This window comes from Grus americana, chromosome Z (assembly GCF_028858705.1).
Source record: "Grus americana isolate bGruAme1 chromosome Z, bGruAme1.mat, whole genome shotgun sequence".
In the NCBI taxonomy this organism is placed as follows: Eukaryota; Metazoa; Chordata; class Aves; order Gruiformes; family Gruidae; genus Grus; species Grus americana.
In genome coordinates, this window is record NC_072891.1 from 30,002,304 (window position 1) to 30,022,904 (window position 20,601).

The 20,601-nt window shown below is 46.8% G+C and overlaps 1 protein-coding gene across 4 annotated transcripts in view; it reads left to right on the forward strand.

The window, feature by feature from the left end:
* Positions 1–5,631: 5,631 nt before the first annotated feature.
* The window catches only part of KANK1 (KN motif and ankyrin repeat domains 1), a 131,849-nt gene continuing 116,879 nt past the window's right edge, over positions 5,632–20,601 (forward strand). For 2 of the 4 annotated variants that reach the window (XM_054810037.1, XM_054810034.1), the window contains exons 1-2: positions 5,638–5,805; positions 6,053–6,179. The gene's annotated coding sequence lies outside the window, so the exon portion shown is untranslated. Of the gene's footprint in view, positions 5,806–6,052; positions 6,180–20,601 lie in introns of all 4 variants that reach the window. The other 2 variants (XM_054810035.1, XM_054810038.1) reach the window with 2 other exon arrangements.

Genomic DNA, 20,601 nt, shown 5'->3' on the forward strand with positions numbered 1-20,601 from the left:
TCTTCCTATGCTTGTTGCTTTTTTCTTTTACAATGGGTCTTGTTTGCTGTTGGGATGCTGTGAAATGTTTTATGCCTGCCCTGGCACATGAGAAGGGTATCCTATGAACTCATCGGAGCCAACTCTCCCTCTCATAAGCTGGCATGTGGATCTGCTCATCCCCCCCAACACAGGTGTCCGAATAGACCTTTGGTGATAATTTTAGGTTTTAGCATGATTCCCCAATGTAGTTCTAGACCCCAGTTGCTCTATGCACATACCCATTGAGGAAATTATCGTATTAATGTCTCGGAGAAGTCATGACAGACATCAAGTCCAAGTAAAGCTTTTTGTGGAGACTAAGGTTGGTAATACAACTGCATGATGCTGTTGATTCAACTTAAACAGCAGTGGCCTTTTCACCCAACTCAGAGGTAAAATTCAGGTCTGGGAGTTCTGGAGAATCAAGCATTCTTTAAAATATTTCCATCATAAAAGGTAGATAAAATCTAGAAGGCAGTTATGGCAACTTTTCCTCTAGATTAGAGCTGGTCAAACCTTGCAGAGTATAGTATTTTGATACAAGTCCTTTGAAGATAAAAAAAAGGCAAGTGCTACATTTCATCTAGTAAATGATTTCTGGAGTTGCATTCCTGTGCATTCATGCACAAATCGAGAACACTGTTGTGCCTCAAATATCCGTAGGCCTAATGGTGAGATCCAAGGCAATGTGTGGCAAACAGCAACATGTACCCTCCAGCACTGAAAACTCAGGTGGTGGAAACTCAGCCACACGCTGCATCATTTCATTTCACTTTGGACTGACAGGCAGGCATGTGGTACAACTTCCAGGCTGCCACTGAACTGAGTCCTGAACCAGGGCAGGAAAAACTCCTCTGCCTTCTTTCGTGTTTGTGTAACATCCTTCCTTTGCAGATGGAGCTCGGAAACAAGCCATGTGCTGTGATTTGCTAGCGGTGTGCTACACCAAGAAAGAGTGACAGTGTGTACACCTACTGAAACCACTGTTTCCCTAACAGCAAGTCAGAACAGTAGATGCCCAGAGAGAAAAAGCTGGGCTTTTACAGCCTTGCTAGCGGAGAGGAATACTCTGACCCTCAGCTGCCATGCCCACTGTGTGGGTTCATTCACACCAGTGCAATGTGTCACCCCTGCTTTTCACAACGGTTTACAAAATATTCAGTGCTTTTAAAACTGGGTTTTACTTAATTCCTTAGGTTGCTGCTCTGCTTTGGCAAGTGCAGCTGCTTGGCAGTGATCAGCACTTCAAAGTGTCCTTCACAGGCAGAAGTGCACCCCAGGCCCCTGAAGGGAGATACTCCCAGCAGCACAGCCCTGCCCCTCTCAGCCCCTCTCTGTGTGAGATCCCACAATGGCAGGGAGGAATTTGGGGAAGGGGGGAGCAGAGGGGGATCGTAGTCCTCTGGTCGGGCTTAGGCAGGTGCTGTGAACACTGCTTCCTATGAGCCAAAGCTCCTTTTCAGTAAAAATATTGGGTTTTTTGGTTTGGTTTTTTTTTTCAGGTAAGTGATATTTCTAGAATGTATAAAATAAGGCACAGGAAAGCGTAACCATTTCCTATGGAAAGAACGTTTCAACTTTTTGTTTTGGCAAAACCAGACATTCTGTTTATAAAATTTTAATAGAATTGTCCTGTTTACAGGGCAGGGCTGTTTCCACTATCCCAACAAATCAAATGAAGTTTGCTGTGGCTGCGGGAGCTCCCCTGGAGCTATGAGCCTTGTGGGACTGGCAGCATCTCACATTTTGGGGGTGCTGGGGGAAGGTCAGAGGGGGGGCATTGTGCAAAAAGTGAGCTAGCCTCAAACTTTTCCACCCACTGTTCTGCTGAGGAGCTGCTTGCCGTGGAGCCATAGATGCTCCTCCCAGTAAGAGGAAGACCCAAGACAACTCATCTAAAATACACGTGGCTTCTTGTGCTCCTGTATGGCTGCAGCTAAGCAAAGAATTGATGCCAAATACAGCAGCAGAGGGGATGTTTGATCCCCCTCCTTTCCACACTCCCAAACAGGGTATGGGCCACACTGGGAGCAGGGCTGGTGCAAACTGCCTCTAAGTTTAGCCACCAGACCACTTCCAGCCTCTGAGGTTGCTGATGTGGCCATTGTGCTCTAGCAGACCCATGGCTTCCAAGTAAGTTGTACAGGATGTCCAACACAAAAAAGGTTTCAGGCATGGTAAGTGTTAAAACCCAGAGAGACTGAGCCTGAAAGTCTGTGGAAACTCATTCTTCCTCAGCCCCTGCTCAATGCAGCGAAAATGACATTGGGCGGGATGACTTCTTTTAAGTGCTTCCCATTTTTAACATATGCGCTATGTGTGCATAGGCTTTATCTGTATTGTGTGCAACCTAAAAATCTCAAAGAAAACTCTGCCAAAGCACACACAATATTTATCTGCACCAGCTCCTGATCATGGAAAAATACAATGTGTTCTCTCTCTTCAAGTATTACCTTTATTTACTCATGGACGTGTCACTTATGATTACCTACTGCCTTACTCACAGACTTGGGGGATCTGGCTTTTTGAGGGAAATGGGTGGGTTTGGTTTTGGGTTGTTTTGTGGGGTTTATTTTGGGGCGTGGGATGGGGGGGAGTTTGCTAAATTTTAATGATGTGTCCAGCTTTCCCACCTGCCAGAGCAGGCCCCAGAAGAAAAACTGTCTGAAATCACTCACTCCCACAGCCTTGGGTGGATAGTGGGGGCCGCACAGTCATCTCCAAGGGGGTGGGTGGCATGGCCAGTGGCAATGCCCCAGCTGGGGAGCAGCACCCCGCTCCGCTCCCACCTGTGGAGGGGTAGGAACACACTGACATCCTCATCCCCCTCTCTCCTTGAGGCTTTGCTTGGGCTAGTTTAGACTGAAGTGAGTTTCTCTCTCTGGTGTTTTACAAGGAGTCTACGGAGGGTCTACGTCACCTCTCCCAGCCTCCCCCCATGTGCAAGTGCATGGGAGGCCAGGGCAGACGGAGCAGAGCAGCAGGTGCTTACTGGCCCTCCTAACTTTCTACTCCCTTATACCCCTCCTCTGCCCCGTTTGGCAGATCCCCAGGCTCCCTTTTATTGCACTTTGCAAACTCTTTGCAGTGCCAGACAAGCCCCAAGGAGCTGAAGGGTGAACCAAGCGCTGGTGGTTTAAACTGTATCATCTAAGAAAAAAGCCCCGTCTACTGCATGACCACACTGAAAGTCTTTTCCTGTCACTCTTATGCAGGTAATGCAACAATTAACTTCTTTATTTAATTTCACTTGTTTAAACTGTCAAGAGCTGGCAACTCCTGAAAGAAAGGATTAAGTGGGAGAAGTGGAAAGAGCCCTATCTGATTGCTCTGTTCATTGCCACAGTCTGGAGTGCTTTCATTCTGTGTTTGTACAGTTTCTGGTACAACATGGTCCTGACCCAACTATTCGGATGAATAAGCTGATGCTAAGGAGTTGTTTGCTGGCCTGAGTATACTTTCTTTTTGGTTGTTAATATAAATAATGGTAAGAGGTGCTCACTGTTGTTTCAACTATTTCTTTCATCAGTCCCACATTTTTTCTAGGGTTGGTAACTCGGCCATAAAAAATAGCCTCTGGATGGAAAGTTAGCAGAGTCAGGATTTATAATTATTAGCATCTTAAAGAGCTGAGGGTCTGGTCACAGATTTGGACTGCAAATGTATCTAAAAATATGTGCTTTTGAATTAAAATGTACAAACTTTTTTTTTTTTTAAATAAAAGCTTAGTGTTTTGAGAGATGGTTCATATCGACATCATAGCAGCTTTACTTACAAAAATACCTGATGTGACTTAATCTCTAAAATCTTTTAATGGCCTCAGAGATTTCAGAAGAAATACTGGAAATTATTTAGATGGAAATATCACCAAGCCTGTTAGCTTTTTATAGAACAAGAAAACCCTACCATTTGTTGTCTACCATTACTTGAGTGTCGTCCTCTGGGAAAAAACAGAGAGAGAGATTTTCAAATTTCCTTAATATCCTCCGTGCTCTTTTCTGAAATCAATATTAATTGAGCCAATCTTTGCTGGTGCTCATTCATGAGCTCCAGGTACCATGTCTGGAAAAGAAACATTTGGATGGAATTATGCAGAGTTTCAGGGGAATTACCCAGGGAAAGGCAGAAGAAAAGCAAAGGAATGACACAGAAAGAAGGAAATGAGGAGTGAGGGTCAGGAGGTGCCAGTGTTTGACAGCACACTACAGGGAAAACCAGAAAAAACAAGGAGACATGCGCCACAGTTGTGTCCTTTTGTGCTGTGAAGTAACTCATAATAATCACCTTGCAGGGTCCCATGTCCAGATCTGGAAAAGAAGACCAAGTGTTGTCATACTCCTGACTTTGCTGAATCTCCTGCATCTTGCTTACTCCTGACCTGTGGATTCACTTGCTGACCTCTCTCTGTTTGGGAGGGACTGTCCCACTGCAGCTGTGAAACCCTTCCTGGCATCACCACAAAGCCTCTGAAGCATTTGCTTCTGGGAATCTGGGAGCCCCAGGGCAATGAGGGTAGCACCTGAGATAAGAACAGGAGGAGTGAAAGAAAACATGCATCAATCCGTACTGAATATTCAAGCTGTTGAGCAAAAACCTCAAGGTTCACAAAACAGGGACCACTGTGTCCTTTCACAGCTAAAAAGGCTTTAGAAACAGCCTGTTCTGGCCAGTAAAGATCAAGGCAAAAGTTTAAAAACACTGCTTCTAAGCTGAGATTCACAAACCAATGCAGAGGGAGCTGATGCACATTTTGCTATCCTCTGAAAGCCTTGGCCGAGGACCGCGTTCAGCCCCGCGCAGCAGAATAGCTGGCAGCGGGCAGCCACATTCTGCCGAGGCTCTGACACTGAAAAAAAGCATTTCACGTGGCAGCCCCCCGTGGGGAATCCCAGTCCCTTGGCACCGGGCAGCGCCAGCCTTGACCAGGTATCAGATCTGACCCAAACCCTGCCGAGGCCAATGCTCCTTTCGCGGGCTTTGAATCAGTCCCTCCAGCCTGAGCACAGGGAAGACTTCAGCTAGGTTAGCCCAAGACAGGTTTTCCCAAAGATGCCGTGTTTCCGTTGCAGCCCCGACAGGGCAGGGAGCTCCCGCATCCCGGTGACCCGGTGACCCAGGCTGTTAGATGGAGGCAAGAAAACTCCTTTCTGCAGCCGCCGCCGGCCCTCGCCCTCCAGCGCATCTCCGGAGCTGCGTGGGGAAGACGTGCCGCAGCAGCCCACGCCACGCCGTGCACCCCCTAAACCGGCCCAAAACAATCCCCCCCCACACACTTCCGCGGTGGGGGTGAAGGGTTGCATCGGGGGATGCATTGAGGTGCGGAGGCACTGTTGGGGGGCTGGGGGGAGCCCTGCCGGGGGTGCGGGAGGATTTGCGCTGTCGGAGGGGGCATGATCGGAGCTTGCGGAGTTTGCACTGTCTGCGGGGGGCAGAGGACTTACTGTCGGGGGAGGGGGAGGGGGGGGGAAGGAGTTGCACTGCTGGGGGTGTGGAGGGATGGGCCTGGGCGGAGGGACGGCCCCGCTGGGGGTGGGGGGACGGGCGGGCCGGGGGTGCTGGCGGGGGGCTGGAAGCGCGCCTTGTTGATTTTGGGCGGCGCGCAGCCGCAGTGCGGGACGCCAGCGGGTACAAAGCGGCTGCGAGAGGAGTTTGCGGGCTCCCGGCGGTGCGGGCTGGCGGGGGGGCTGGAGTTTTGCGGGGCTCCCGAGCGCCCCACCACCACGACCACCACCTCCCTAACCCCCCCGCCGGCGGCGGGACTCCGCCGGGGCGCGGAGCCCGGAGGTGAGTGGCGGGGGGGCGCCCGGGGGGCCGCGGCGCTGCTGCCTCTCCCGCCGAGGGGAGCAGTCCGCCCCGGGGGGAGCCGCTGGGTCCGTCCAGCGCGGGGAGCGGGCGGTCTGCCACGGCGCTGCCCCGCTGGCAGGAAGGCGGCGGTCCCGGTGGACAGCCAGCGGTACGCGAGGGTGTCGCGGAGAGTTGTTGGTACCGATACCCGCTACCCGGCTGGAGAAAAATGCGTGATTTTGCCTAGGTAGCACGGACGAGGGTATCCTGTGCATCGCTGCATCCCGTCTCTACTTCGGAGCAGCAGAGGTGCATCCCGGCCCTGCCCTTCACGCGGCGCCCGTCTGAGCGGTGAGCTCCTCGGAGCGGCCACGGTACGTCCACCGCAGATTTCGGCTGTTCCCTCCGACCTTGAGCGCTGGCTGCTTCCGCCTTGCCCGTCTGGGGATGGAAGTGCGGCCAGACGGGTGGGGAGCATCTCTACAGGGGAGGCGGCGGGGGGGAGGACCGGGTACCAGCCTGTGGGGAATGGGTCACATCCACAGTGGGAGTTGTGTTTATCGGTGCTTTGTTTAATGGGCTGTCTTGGATATAGTCTAACTTGTGAGCGGGCACTTTAAAAAGACAGTAGACAATTTTTTTTAATTTTTTTTTTTTTAGAGGTGGGAGGAGAGGTCTTGGGCTTTGCTGCTCTGCTTATGAATATGCTTTAACTTTGGCTGCTTTTCATGGATCTCAAGAAGCTCTTAAAGACGTACTGAAGTGTTTGAAAACCATCTTACTCTTTCTGAAACAAAGAACATTGTGAGGCCCTATAGCTTGATACACAGTTATATGTAAAAAACTGATTTGGGCGTAATTACAAACCTCAATAATGATAGTGACTTTCTTCTGACTTCTTTGGCCCTGGGTTTCACATTAGACCAACCTAAGTTTAACTTTCTTGTACTGGTGTTAAGGCCAGGTGTAGCATGCTTTTTGTTAAATCAAAGCTCTCAAACATTTAATTAACACCAGAGCCCATCTAGCAGTTCTGTAGCTTAGTTGACAACCTTGCATCTTTGCCAGCAAGGAAAGGTGATCATGGCAATTTGCTGATTAAAAATATTGAATGTACCTTATCCTTTTATTTCACCCCTTCTGGCAAGGTTACTGGATCTGATTAAAGGTTGTGTGGGTGCATGTTGTGAGGGAAGGAAAATAGGAGATAGATGAGAGGAGGCTAATCAGGTTAATGTGAGTTTCAGAAAGGCTGAACTAATTTATTAAATGTCCAAGGTGTGCAAAGAAAGCCCTGACATTTTCATTGGGGTGGATTTTTTTTTTTTTTGGGTCTCCACTGCTGGAGTCAAATTTCCAAAGGGAGTGGGTGCCAGCTGGGCAGTGGTGCCAGCTGCCCTTCTGTCTCCACAGCAAGCAGCATCTTTGAAATCTTGTCTCTCTTCAGGCTGGGAACACCTGCCCCACAGTAGTGACCAGGTAAAATGAGATCTGACCCCCAAACTGTCCCCTCAGCAGAAGGGGAGGTGTTGTCCTGTGGCAGGGAGGCCTGGGTCCTTCCTCCAGCCATTTTGAGCGAAAGAGGTTGTAGCTTTGGTGTACAGGGCTGGGGGGGTGGTGTGTCTTGGGTGTGGGAGCTTGTTGCCTGAGCATCCCACACAAGCATCCCATGCAGTGCTGGGTGTGGGGAAACACAGGTCACACTAGTGCTGGGGACCGCACTGCCCCCCCTCCCCGCCCCCCGCAGCGGTGTAACTCCAGCTGCCAGAGAGCAGCTTGGGCAGAAGCGCAGGTGGATACAGGCTCTCATGCCCTTCAGAATCTGTGACATTGCTGACCATGTGCTTGATGGAATGTGATGTTATGCTGAACTCTTTTGTTTTGTTTGTCTGATGTCACAGTGAGGTTTTTCCCTTTTTATTGCCAGAACACTAACTAGATGGAAATTCATCAGCTGAGGTGGATTGTTCTCTAGTGGCAAACATGATCCTGCCATTAAATAAATTACTGATGACCGCTGTGGGTAATTTGGTGACAACTTATGTAGCACTCCAGCCTATATGGGGGTCCCGAGTGTCTTAGTTTTTAAATTCGTACAGACCTGTTTTCTTTTGAGATTAGGCTTTACTATAAAATTGCACTGGAGAACTGAGAATAAAACTGGTCCTTAGGTTGAAAACTGAATGTGGATTGGTTTTAGGTGGCAGTTTAACAGGTATTTAAAAATCCCACCTCCTTGGGAGAGCTGGCAATGGATGCATTTCTCATACTGTGAATGACTTTTGTATGAGATGAGTCTGTTCAGTTGCTCCCTCTCAGTATCTGTTTGCCTTTTCCCACTCTGGCAGTTTTCTCAGGCTTGTAAGCCTCTGGTACAGCTTGAGGTCTCAGTTTCTGCAGTGCCCTATATGTCTAAATAATAGATGCTGAAAGTGAAATGCAAATGTCTGAATGAAGAATCTCTTTTGCAAATGTTGCAGAGCCGCTGTGAAGAGCTGTCAGAAATGGGCAGCTGATTGTGCTTTTAGTTACTAAAGCATTAGTTGTTAATTGAGGACAGTTGCAAATTTTCTTGTGGTGTCAGCACCTGTTGTAGTGGTAGGTCATGGAGAAGGAGGTTTTTTTCCTAGTCATTTAGCTAATGGAATTGACTAATGGGCCACAGTGGAAGTTTCAGGCGTCACTGCTTGGACTGTCTGATCCATCCGAATTTCCCCGTGCTCTTTAGAAAGGGAAGAAACACAGAACTTGCATAGTAGCTTGAAAGCTTATGTGTCTATACATGCATGGGTATGAATTTTATCTAAATTTTTGTGGGTTGTGGCAAGATGACAAGTGTTAAGCTAATAAGTAGGTTATGTCATAGTGATGAAGAGAAGTTAATGTGGAATTGCAACATGAAGTAGCATTGAACAACTTGTGGAAAGTTTTGATTCCGCCTATAATCTTAAAGATGCAGTAGATGTAGTTTACAGATTGCTTGAAATGCCAGCTGTTATTTTTTTACAGGATTTACTCGAAAAGTTTTTTGTTTGAGCTATATAAAAATATATAAAAGTCCCTATCTTTTTATGAACCTTGTGTAAGCACTGAAATAAGTTTGTCTTGACGAGAGATTCAGACTTATGATCAAACTTAAATGTGTTTGGTTCCAGTGGGAAATGATTCATTTTAAGTATCTTAATAGTATCTATTTGTGTGGTTGAATAATTTGTGGTGCTGTAAAAAGGCATTTAGGCATCTCATGGAGAAATCAGGGAAGCCACTTAGGCTTGTCAACTCTGACACTCCGCACTCTTGCTCCCATTATAGATGCTACGTATCAAGGGGAAATAACATGCAAATTATGTGGCTGTTCCCAGCTGTCAAAAGACTGGGACCTGAAGGGAAGTAATAATACATGTCAAGAATGAACAACCAGTATAATTGATTATTTTTTTGCAGTTTATATATTTTATGCAGATTACTCCTAACAGTGTTGTACTATGAATTGTACACTAATGTCTAGCTCATTCTGTAACGCCGAATGCTGCCAGTGTATTTTACTTTGGGAAACTGTGTCTGCAATCATGACAGTGGTGTGAGATTTACAGTTAAATCTGAATACTAGTTTAGGGCAAGCTCTGCAAACTAGCAGAAAGATGTATGTGGAGATAGTCACTTCTTCAGCATTAAAGATGTACTTGCCCGTGATGAGGAAGCAGGAAATTATTTTTAAGGTGCTGTTGTGAATACCGAAAGTGCTTTCTGAGCTTTGCTAGGAATGAAAAGACTTCTGTCATTCAGGATGTATGGCCAGAGTGTCTGATCTCACTTCCAGGCTATCACAGGTCCTGGGCTGGTACCCCTGTATTAAGCCCAATGACTAGTTTGGCTAAAGCACAACTTAGAAGAAGGTATCCTGTTAGGCTTAAAATGCTCCCACAGGCTTCCCTTGGCAGTTAATGCCAATTTTTTGTCTCTTTCTGTGCTCAAAAATGTGCTTCTGATTTCTAATTAGAGCTGTACTGGGGAAGAACAGCTGGCAATTAAACATGAGTCATGAATGCATGTTTTGAATGTCCCTTTAATTCTTCAGAGATGTGAGTAGACTGAAGACGCAGGAGCCCGACAAGAGCAGTTGGAACTTAATTGTGGGTAAGCGAGTCTGTCAAAGTGAGTCTGGCCTTTTCATGAGCCAAACTGTTGTTTGCGTACTTGTTCTGTGTACAGGCTCCCTGTTGCACACAGGAGCCCAAACTAGAACAAGGTATCTGCCCTGATGGGTTGGAGGTTGTAACTGCGTTTCTGTGAAATGAGGCGTCTCCAGAAAATTGTCTGGTGAGTGATGGTGGGAGGGTGTTGGGCAGCAGTGGGGGTGTCCCAGCCTGTTTCTGGACTCAAGGATGGTGCCTCTGTGCCATTCCTTGTGCAGAGGGAGGTGTCTCTGCTGTCCTGAAGCACTGGGGTGTTGCTGCATGGCATGCAGAGCCCGGGACAAAGAAATGGCAGAGAGAGAAGAGTGTCTTACATGCAAAGCACGGGCTGTTTCTCAAAGATGATTATGGGACTGGAGCATCTCTTGTATGACAAAAGGCTGAGAGAGCTGTGTCTGTTTAGTCTGGAGAAGAGAAGACTGAAAGGGGATCTCATCAATATCTAAAGGGTGGATGTCTAGAGGAAGGGGCCAGACTCTTTTCAGTGGTGCCCAGTGACAGGACAAGGGGCAACAGGCACAAACTGGAACACAAGAAGTTCCATCTCAATATGAGGAAAATCTCCTTCACTATGAGGGTGACCAAGCACTGGAACATGCTGCCCAGAGAGGCTGTGGAGTCTCCTTCTCTGGAGATTTTCAAAACCTGCCTGGACATGATCCTGTGCAACCTGCTGTAGGTGATCCTGCTTTAGCAGAGGGGTTGGCCTAGATGATCTCCAGAGGTCCCTTCCAACCCCTACCAATCTGTGATTCTGTGAATTTCTCTGCAGCTGTGTATGCCATGAGCTATAGGCATCTCTGACTTTGGTGGTGATTGTTGTTGATTGATGTCCAGGAGGGCAGTAGGGGTACCTTGTTGGGTCTCTTGGTCAAATGTTCATAGCACCACACTTCCCAGGATGGATTGCTGGTCAGCTTTGGCTTGGTGATCTCTAAAACCTGCTTCATCGTGTGCCAGTGCTCTGAAGTAGAAGTTGCCCTTCTGGGCTGTATGTGCCCTGAGCTGTTGGTGGGGGACGCTGAGGAAATACAGAAGGGTTTCATTGCAGCTGCTTTTGCAGAGCTGAAGTGCTGGCATTACTGTTGAGTTATTCACAGTGCAAACGTACCTGTGCCTTATCCCAAGGACCTGGTGTTTTCTTACTGATCTACCATCTTCTCTGCCCAAAGGGTGACCAGTGCAGTTACATGAAGCAGTAGTTCCCTGGCAGGAGTCGATTGCACTGATGCTGTGTTTTCCAAGGAGGCAAAACCCGTCATAATGTTGGCTGTTGGATGAGGCACCAGCCCTGGTAAGGCTGCTTTGTGCTGAGCGGTTTTATACCAGAGGCTTTGAGAAATGTGCAGTATCCATACACCTAAGACTGATGAGGGCTCATCTGTCCCTTACCTTATGGCTTGTGTGGGTCTGTAATTAGTAGACTTTGACTTTTAAACCCTAAGTCCCTGGAAATTTTATCTTCTGAAGACTTTAATTGGTATTCTGAAGTGTAGCTCCAGATAGGGCTGTCACCCACACAAGTGTCCAATTCTTCTCTTGGCCCCACTGAGCTGGTAGCCTTTGTGGCTGCTGTGCAGTGATAATGACTTCTGTAGTGTGTGTGCGCACACATTTCAGCCCCCTAATTGCATAGCTTGATCATCCCTCGTTCTTGATGTAAGGATAAGCACTGATTTAGCTTTTATGTGCCTTTTGTTATTTTACATAATTCCCCAGCCCCTTCCAAATACTGTTTGCTTGGTTTGTTAAAAACGAAGTGTTTTTTCAGAGCCTTTTTAATGATTTGTATGTATTTCTCTATTCTGCAGCGTCATTATTGAGGAGGGTGCTGCCCAGATTGACCTAGATTTTGCATCATGAATTCCTAAAGTGGTGTCAGAACTGTTTCTGTTTTATTTGGCATCTGTATGAGCCTCCACACCTCCTGGCTCTTTCCCATTCACTGCAGCTGCCCGTGCCACAGGGGCCTTACAGGGGCCTCAGGTAGGCAGTAAATCTGTGCCCGGCTGAAAGCAGCGAGCTCTCCTCTTGCACTTTTGCTGCCAGCTTCTTTGTGATGGTGCTAATATTTATGTGGCTGTGGGATGAAACAGATCGGAGCACTGATCTGGCTGGAAACTAACCTGCCGAAATACCCCCCCAGGCTATTCTCTGCGTGCACAGCATCCCACGTGCTGTGCCAGCATAGCAGGAGAGGGTGGGAAGCCTCTCAGTGGCAGTGTGGGGTTGTGTCAAAAATTAATAGGCATGAAATCATGGTACTATGATTCCCTCTTGAGCCTGCAAACTGTTGGAAACCAATGTGACTTGTTCTAAAATTTGGTGCATTAGGAGCCTCTTGGCACACGATGATCAGAAGCATCCTACTCTGTCGGTGGGACTGGGAAAGCTCCTTGCCTTGCATTTCATATTCATGCATGCCACCAGCCTGCAACTTCTTGCCTCAAAGATGGAAGAGTTTAGTTTAAAACAATGATTTCCCCTGAGTTATTCTGACTCTTTCCCTTTTTTTTAACTGGAACTGTTTTCCCAGTTTAATGGCTGGGAGTCTCCCCTGGAGTGAGACAATGTCAGGGGTTGAATGTGTTTGTTTAGGTGCATAAACACGGCTGTGCATGGTGGGGCTTCTGCCACAGTGTTTTCATTCACTTCATGAGCTGTTAAATGAGAAAAGGATGGGGCTCATTCCTGAGCTGTTTTGGAACAGCTGTGTCAAAAAAACCCCCAAAACCCCAAGGACCTCAGACAATAGCGAACTCTGCAAATGTTGCTGTTTTCATCCCTGTCTCAGCATATGGTGATGCAGGGGATCTCCAAGAGTTACTCCAGACTAATCTGGTTTGGACACAGAAAGAAAGATACATGATTGTTTTTTGTCTCTTCAGCATTTCTCCAGAGAATTTGCCAAGAAGTGCAGTGATTGGAGGGGAAAAAAATAATCTTTGGATTCAGACTAGAGAGCCTTTCTCTCTATTTTTGGCTTTCAAGTGCTTTAAAATTAAGACTATAAAAAGTACAAGAGACATGGCCCATGCATAATTATGAAATGAAACAATATTGCAGAGTTTGTATCTAATTTCCAGACTTCTGGCAGAAGAGGAATTAGAGTGAAAGGGTTGATAGGTCTTCTCTGTTTTGCAGCTTGGCAAAGGCCGTTTAAGGCTTTGGGTTTTTTCTCACCAGTGCTTTGTTATTAACCCAGCTGCTAGTAGACAGATTGTACTGTTTCAACTCCTTCTTTTCAGTATCCTTGCAATGTTAATAGATAGATATATCAAGACATAATCTGCTTCCCACTGCAATCCAGTGTTTGGAGGGCTGCGCTAGAGCAGAGCCTTGGTTTTTTCCCCTCAGTGGGTGTACCTCAATAGACACAGCAAAATATGCTGAGAGATGATGTTTAGTTTAGTCGAATCTTTCTTCAGAGTAGAAACTGATGCTGGGGTCAATCCTACTGCGTGGTGTTTTGTGAGTTTGTTGGGTTTTTTAGCAGAGCACTTTAATGGATAATGACTTGTCTATTGGAATCTGACTTTTCACTCCAATTACCCATGGGTAGACAAAGATGTATCTGCAGTTCTGCAATAGATAGCTTCAATGTGCATTGTTTACATTTCAGATACCTAACCAGGGTGAAAATCGGGCTGTTCATACATTGTGATCTGTCATGTAGCTGAGTGTGACTGCACATCCCTTCAGGCCCCATTAGCATGACTTAGCTTTGTAATTGGGTTTCTGGGGCAAATGGGGACAGGAAGCAGAAGTAATTTGGCAGGCTAGGCTTAGCTTTTTTGTTCCGTGTGGTGTAAGTGCACAGAAAAGCAGAAGTAAAAGATGGGTGCGGAATAGCTGGAGAAATCCTAGCAAAGTGGAGGAGAGTTGTCAAAACTGCATATGGACGTTAAGGAGTATTGCACAGCTATACCAAGGTGGGACTTTACAGCTGTATCAAAGTAGGATTTCTATAGCTCTTCTAGGCTTTTTGGAGCCCTTCTCTTGCTCTCTTTAAACCTGCTCTGTTTTCCAGCTTTCTGTCCATCTGGCAGTAACACCTTGTCTTGTAGAGACTAGCAACCCAAAATGGGCTTGCTGACTGAGGAGCAGTTGTCACTCAGTTTTGAAACCACTTCACAATGAAGATGTTAATAGAAATGTAAGTTTTAAATTTGCTCTAAACTCTGTTCATAATCTCCAGTTTTCCATAAACAAACCACAAAGCAGAAAGTCTCCATTTTTTACTGTGATTTCTACAGTTTTAGCCCTTGGATGGTTTTGCTGAAAAGCCAGTTTTGGTATTTTTAAAAAAAGAACCACAAACAACCAACAAACAAACTTTAAAATGTTAGGGTTCTTGAGCAGGAGAGTCAGGTTTGGGGCTTTTTTTTAAAGGCATTAAAAGTCATCTGGCTCTTTTCAAGTGTTCAGTGTGGATTTACATGAGTGGAATTAGAATTAAGCTGCTTCGTGGTACTTTTTAGAAACTACACTTCACATTTTTCAGTAAACAACTTTGCTTTTAAAACAACAGTCTTTATCCCACACTAATCTTAAGACTTGCAAAAAGCAACACAAGAAGAGATTTTTAGTTTAAGTTCCACTCCTTCCTGGCATGTGGTGTTGAACTTGTTCTTAAACTCTTAGCTTGCTTTTTTTTATGGTAAGCCCTTGAAGAGTGTTCTTTCCTCAGATGAATGCTAGTCTTATTCTGGTGTCATTGACCATTTTTTCCACAGGCATACTTTACCACCAGTCTTCGATTCTTTTCTGTGCATGGCAAGTCAGTAACTTTCCCAGATGAGATAAAATAACCTGCAAGGAGATCCTAGGATTGAATCTCTCTGAAACCAGGAGGTGCTGAAAGTGATGTTGGCATGATTAGCTGCAGTTTATGTATCTTGTCAGCATCGTTTAACCAGGCTGACAAACTTCATGCATGCTTCTTACTTTGTTCTTGGAGTGTTGTGGGCTGTTTTACTCATGTTTTTTCAAGTAGACAAGGGCTCTAATGTGTGCCCCTGTGCAGAGTGGGGGTTGCCTTAATCGTGATCCTGATCCCATCTGTGATTTATCACTTGGTCTTTATCTGTTTTTCTTGCAGTTTCTCACCCCATCACTGCTGCTGCTTGTGTCTGATTGTCATGTTTTTAAGTAATGTGCGAGATTGGTCACATCAACAAAAATACTAGTGGCTGCTGGGAGCCTTCTCAGCTGGGGAAATTTAAGGAAAACAAACCCTTCTTTGTGTCCACGCACACATCATGATTGTCACGAGTTGCGCGTGAGGCGTGCTAAGGAGATGCAGTCGGTGCTCACTCCGGCGAGACCCGGCGGTGGGAGGTGCCTGCTGGCTGCCGGCGTGAGCCCCTTCGCTCAGGCAGCGCTCGTTCCCTGACTCTCTGTTTGGGATGACATCCGTGGACCAAGAAAACATGGTAGAAATAAAATGGAGTTCAAGAACCTTAAAAATAGCAGGTGACTGAACATGCTCTTCACGCTGTCAGGAATTGTTGGTTTTGGCTGCAGTAGACTTGCGAGGGTGTCAGGTCTGTTTTATCTGTAGCAATTCCATCTTTTGTTAGCCTGGGGGAGAAAAGGCTTGTGCTTGTACAGCTGAATATCACATCTCTGGCTCAGGAAGTGTTAAATGCATGTGTTTATTATGCTTAATGCTAGTATGTTTTTCATGTCAGCAGCTAGCCAAAAACCAGGGGACTTGCAGTTTGTTTCAGCTGGTAGAAATTAATGACAGGTTTATTGCAAAGTTGCACGTAAAGGGTTTTTTTCCCCACAGGCATGGGCTGAGTGGGACAAGAAGGAACCCTTTGCTGGTTTGCAGCCTGCAGTCGAGCCTTGTGACCCCTCTATAGACCCCTCTTTCAAAGGGGTCCTGCAGCAACCCCAGCTGCCTCTTGGTCATGTGTTCTTTCCCTCATACCCACTCCCATCTCTCTCTACCAGGCAACGAAGCCCCCCACCCCCCTAGTCCCTGGCCCACATTGCTTACATTCCTGAGCTCTGCGTTTGCCAGCGTGCACCACCAGTGTGCCTGTTTGTACACACTGTGTGGGGCAAGGGAGGGCGGCTAGGCTGGTCCTCTGCTCTAGCTAGGAAACTACTGTCAGTTGTGAAACCAGCCTGCCTCCTCCTCGCCTCCCTTAATATCCATCAGAGCCCCCCTGCCCACATAGCTCACATTCCTGAGCTGCATTTCATTTGGGACTGTGTTTTGCTTTGGAGGCTGTTACTGCTTGGTAAAGGAGTTTCCTTGTAGCTGCATCTTCACGGAAGGGTAGTAATTTACATCCTCTGCTTTCAAGTGCAGTTTAACACATCTGGCATCAGTTCTGGGTGGTTCCAGGTCATTTTAGTGACTGCAGGTGAGTGAGGAGAGCGTGCAATTGGGGGGCCACAGGTTTGGGTGTGCACAGTCTGAAGGAGAGCGGTGGAGTCCTGGAGGAGGGGAGGCGCAGTGGGTGCTGGTATCTCTGTGACTATTGTGTAGGAAGGAAGTTTCATTGTAATTTCAGTTAAAAGACCTTTTTTCCCCTTCTTCCTCCAAGCAACTTGTTAATTTGCATCACAAAAGTGACCCAGGGTTGTCTTTTTAGTAAGTTGCAGAAAATAAGATCTCTTCAACAGTTTGAGTAAAAATGAGACGATTTATGCTTACTGGTGCATTCAAGTACAACTGTTAATTGAGCAGTTTAATACTGTATTACTGCAATGTCCAGTTACAGCCATTCTTGTGTCGGTGCTCAGAGAATTTCATTACAAGGAGGACTGGCTGGCCTGTGATACCGGGGTTGCCCTGTAGAAGAACTAGCTGGGTGTGTAAGGCCTTTTCCCCTGCACATCCGGTCTTCAGAAACGCTGGGCTGATGTTCCCCATGTCTTACCAACGCTCTGCCAGAGATTCTTTGAGCAAATCAAAAATAGCAATAAAATATGTATTTATGCACAGCTGGGAGCACCACAGCAGTGCTGGCACTTACATTTTCTGTCATCCAACAGCCATTTGTGTGTATATTAAAGCTTAGTCAGATTGACAGTGGTGGAGCTGGAACATCTCATCACCTTGATTTCAACCCAGAAGTCGTCAAGCCACAAAGCTGGTTTGATATCGCTTGCCTTAAGTTTCTGTAAGTAGGTGTGTGAGCAGGGGAGGCCCTTGAGAATGGGACCAGCATATCTGTGCTGTAGATCAGAAGCAGTGGGTACTCTGTGTGCATTTTCTCTCTCCTTTTTGTCTGTCTTCATACCTTTGCCTAAAATCCAGAGTAGTACAGAGGCTACAGGAGGGGCCAGAGTAAGTCATGAAGTCTGCATTCGGCATTGCCTTAAGATTCATGTTTCTGTGCTGTGTTGCACTGGCTAAACTTCGGAAAAGTGTTAAGCTTGGAGGAACACTTTCTTTTCTTTCCTTCCCCAAGTAAAATCTTCACTTGGACTGACACTTGAAAACCTAGGTTAGGCTGTCTTTGCCCTGTCAAAATCCAGTGAGGTTTTCTTTGTCAAAACTGAGGTAAGCTCAAGATAAAACTTCGCATGTGATGAGTTATCTTTCTAATTCCTCTAAGAAGTGTGTTCTCTTGCAATGAATTACTCACATAAAAGCACTTGCTAAACCATGTCTAGACTGCAAAGACGTGGATTTGACTGAATCTAATTAAAACAATGGTGCCTTGCAGGTGAGGATTTAACTGCAGTATATTATCCTAGCTTTTGCTAGAAAGAGATTGACCTTAGCCGAGACGGTTTTGACTTGCATGCAGAGGTAAATTAAAGTCAGATAGCTGACATAGTACTTTTCCACCACCTGCTTACCCTGCCACAAAGCGAGAGGCATCCGCCCACAGTGAGTGGGATGGCTGGACAGCTCATGGAGATATGCATTTCAGCGCAGCGTCCTGAGAAAATTTGCTGTTGGTTTTGGAGAATTAGGAGAACAATTCTGGAGAGTTATCAGGAAGCTTCTGACTGTATTGCAGAGATATGAGGCTTCTTAAAATATCCCTGCTAGAAATACTGGTTTTGATACTGGAGGTTAAACATGCTCAATACACAGTTCTAACTGGTCCATGCCAGCCAGCCACCATCCTGACTAAGATTGTGAGTTTGTCCAATCTGTCCCCATTGCCTCATCTTGACCACTTAAGCCAGGTTGATTAGCAGCCGCTGATTGATTAGGAGGGATTGGGGGAGCCTTGGATGTTTAACACAACTGGTTTCACCCAGCTCTGAAAGAGCCACTGGAGTGGAAGTTGTGGTGTTGCCTGTGGGTCTTTCCCGGGAGATGTTTAGGATAGTTTGTATTGCAGTACGAAGAAGCACGATGGTAACTCCTGGCTTCTGGTAGTTTTACCTCGTGGCCTTGAATGTTTGCCCAGACATCTGTGAAGCATCTCACATCTTGGCTGTTCTCATGCTTTTGCTATTCCTCTGTCTTGGCGCTCTGGACTCCTTTTATTTCCTGTAACTTTTCTATCTAGCACATGCTTTGTTTGCTGCCTGTCAAGTCATGCCTACTCCTCCTGTTTTACCCTGCCCTTGACTGCTCGCTATGTTTATTGCACCCTCAGCAAGTTTACTGGCAACATGGGCTGTGTGGTGTAGTTGACATGCTGGAAGGAAGGGATGCCATCCAGTGGGACCTTGACAGGCTTGAGGTGTGGGCCCATATGAACTTCATGAAGTTCAGCAAGGCCAAATGCAAAGTCCTGCACAGGGGTTGGTGCAATCCCAAGCACAACTACAGGCTGGGTGGAGAATGGATTGAGAGCAGCCTTGAGGAGAAGGACTTGGGGGTGTTGGTGGACAAGAGGCTCAATGCAAGACAGCAACGTGTGCTTGCAGCCCAGAAAGCCAACCGTGTCCTGGGCTGCATCAAAAGAAGTGTGACCAGCAGGTCGAGGGAGGTGATTCTGCCCCTCTATTCATCTCTCGCGAGACCCCACCTGGAGTACTGAGTCCAGCTCTGGGGGCCCCAGCACAAGAAAGACATTGAGCTGTTGGAGACAGTCCAGAGGAGGGCCACGAAGCTGATCAGAGGGCTGGAGCACCTCTCCTATGAGGACAGGCTGAGAGAGTTGGGCTTGTTCAGCCTGGAGAAGAGAAGGCTCTGGGGAGACCTTATAGCAGCCTTCCAGTACCTGAAGGGGCCTACAGGAAAGCTGGAGAGGGACTGTTTATCAGGGAGTGTAGTGACAGGACAAGGGGTAATGGGTTTAAGCTGAAGGAGGGTCGATTTAGATTAGATATCAGGAAGAGATTCTTTACTGTGAGGGTGGTGAGGCACTGGACCAGGTTGCCCAGAGAGGCTGTGGAGGCCCCATCCCTGGAAGTGTTCAAGGCCAGGTTGGATGGGGCTTTGGGTAATGTGGTCTGGTGGAGGGTGTCCCTGCCCGCAGCAGGGGGGTTGGAACTAGATGATCTTTGAGGTCCCTTCCAACCCTAACCATTCTATGATTCCATGTTTCAAAGTCTCTAGGACAATATAGAAAAGGCAGGCAACAAGAAGAAAATTGAACAAATAAAACGAAGAAGTGAGAGCTGTCCCTGACAGGATTTGGGCTCCTCTAATCTGACAAGTAAAATTTTTTGTCTTCAGAAACTCTTTCCCTTCATGTTTTCAGCCTGTCATCAAATTTCTGCTAGTTTTAAACTTCGTCTCAAGAGACTATTGCAGGAGTAGAAGTCATGAGCCAACCATGCAATTCCCTTTCTCCTCATTGCAAGTGTGCGGGGGGGTGGGGAGGGGAAATAGCTGCCTCTCGCAGTAACACAGCAGCAGTGAGAAACTACAGACTTTTCATGCTGCTGCAGTCTTACGAGATGTTCTGCTTTTGAAATGGAAAAAGAAGACGTACTGGGCTATTCTTGGTACCAAGTTGAAGCTTCAGCATTGCAAAGAAAATGTATGTGTATCTTTTATTAGATACACATACTACTTTGTGGCAGTTTGCAGAAAGGAAACTTTTCCTGGCAAGAAACATTGGCCTGAATCTTTTGTCCATGTGTGTCTGAGAACTTGCATCTTTTGTCATCCTCTCAGAAGTAGAGCAGAATTTGACCTGTGATAAACCACGTAGTGGCCAGGGGTCTCAACACGCCAATGCTTTGAGGTGCCATTTAGTACTCTGTAGCCTCAGTTGTTTGCATCTGGGTGGTGTGTGCTTTGGACCAGCCCCCTTGCTGTCCTCACCTCTGGATGGGGGCTGTGACCAACTGAGCATGTGGCACAAAGCAGGTGCTTGCTCCGCTGGCTGCTCTCTTAAACTCTTCCTGCTTTCTGCAGGAATCTGGTATTTTCTTAATTGTGAACACTTTTCCAGCCTGATTGATGCATGCTTTTTGAAGCGGTGTTTCGATTTCCTTTCACTGTTAATCTGTTAATTGAGAGATGGTTGTTACAGGGCTGCTTCTATTCTGGGTGAAGAATAGCCACAATTTTTGTTGTACGTTCCTGTATGAATTATGTTTTATTACTGTGGAAAAAAGGCTGTTGTGCTCCATGTCAGGCTTATAATTCATCTTGGATGGCCTGATTGGGACTGAAGTCAGGTGAGGTGAATGATGGTCATGGTACTGTCAGTGCCAG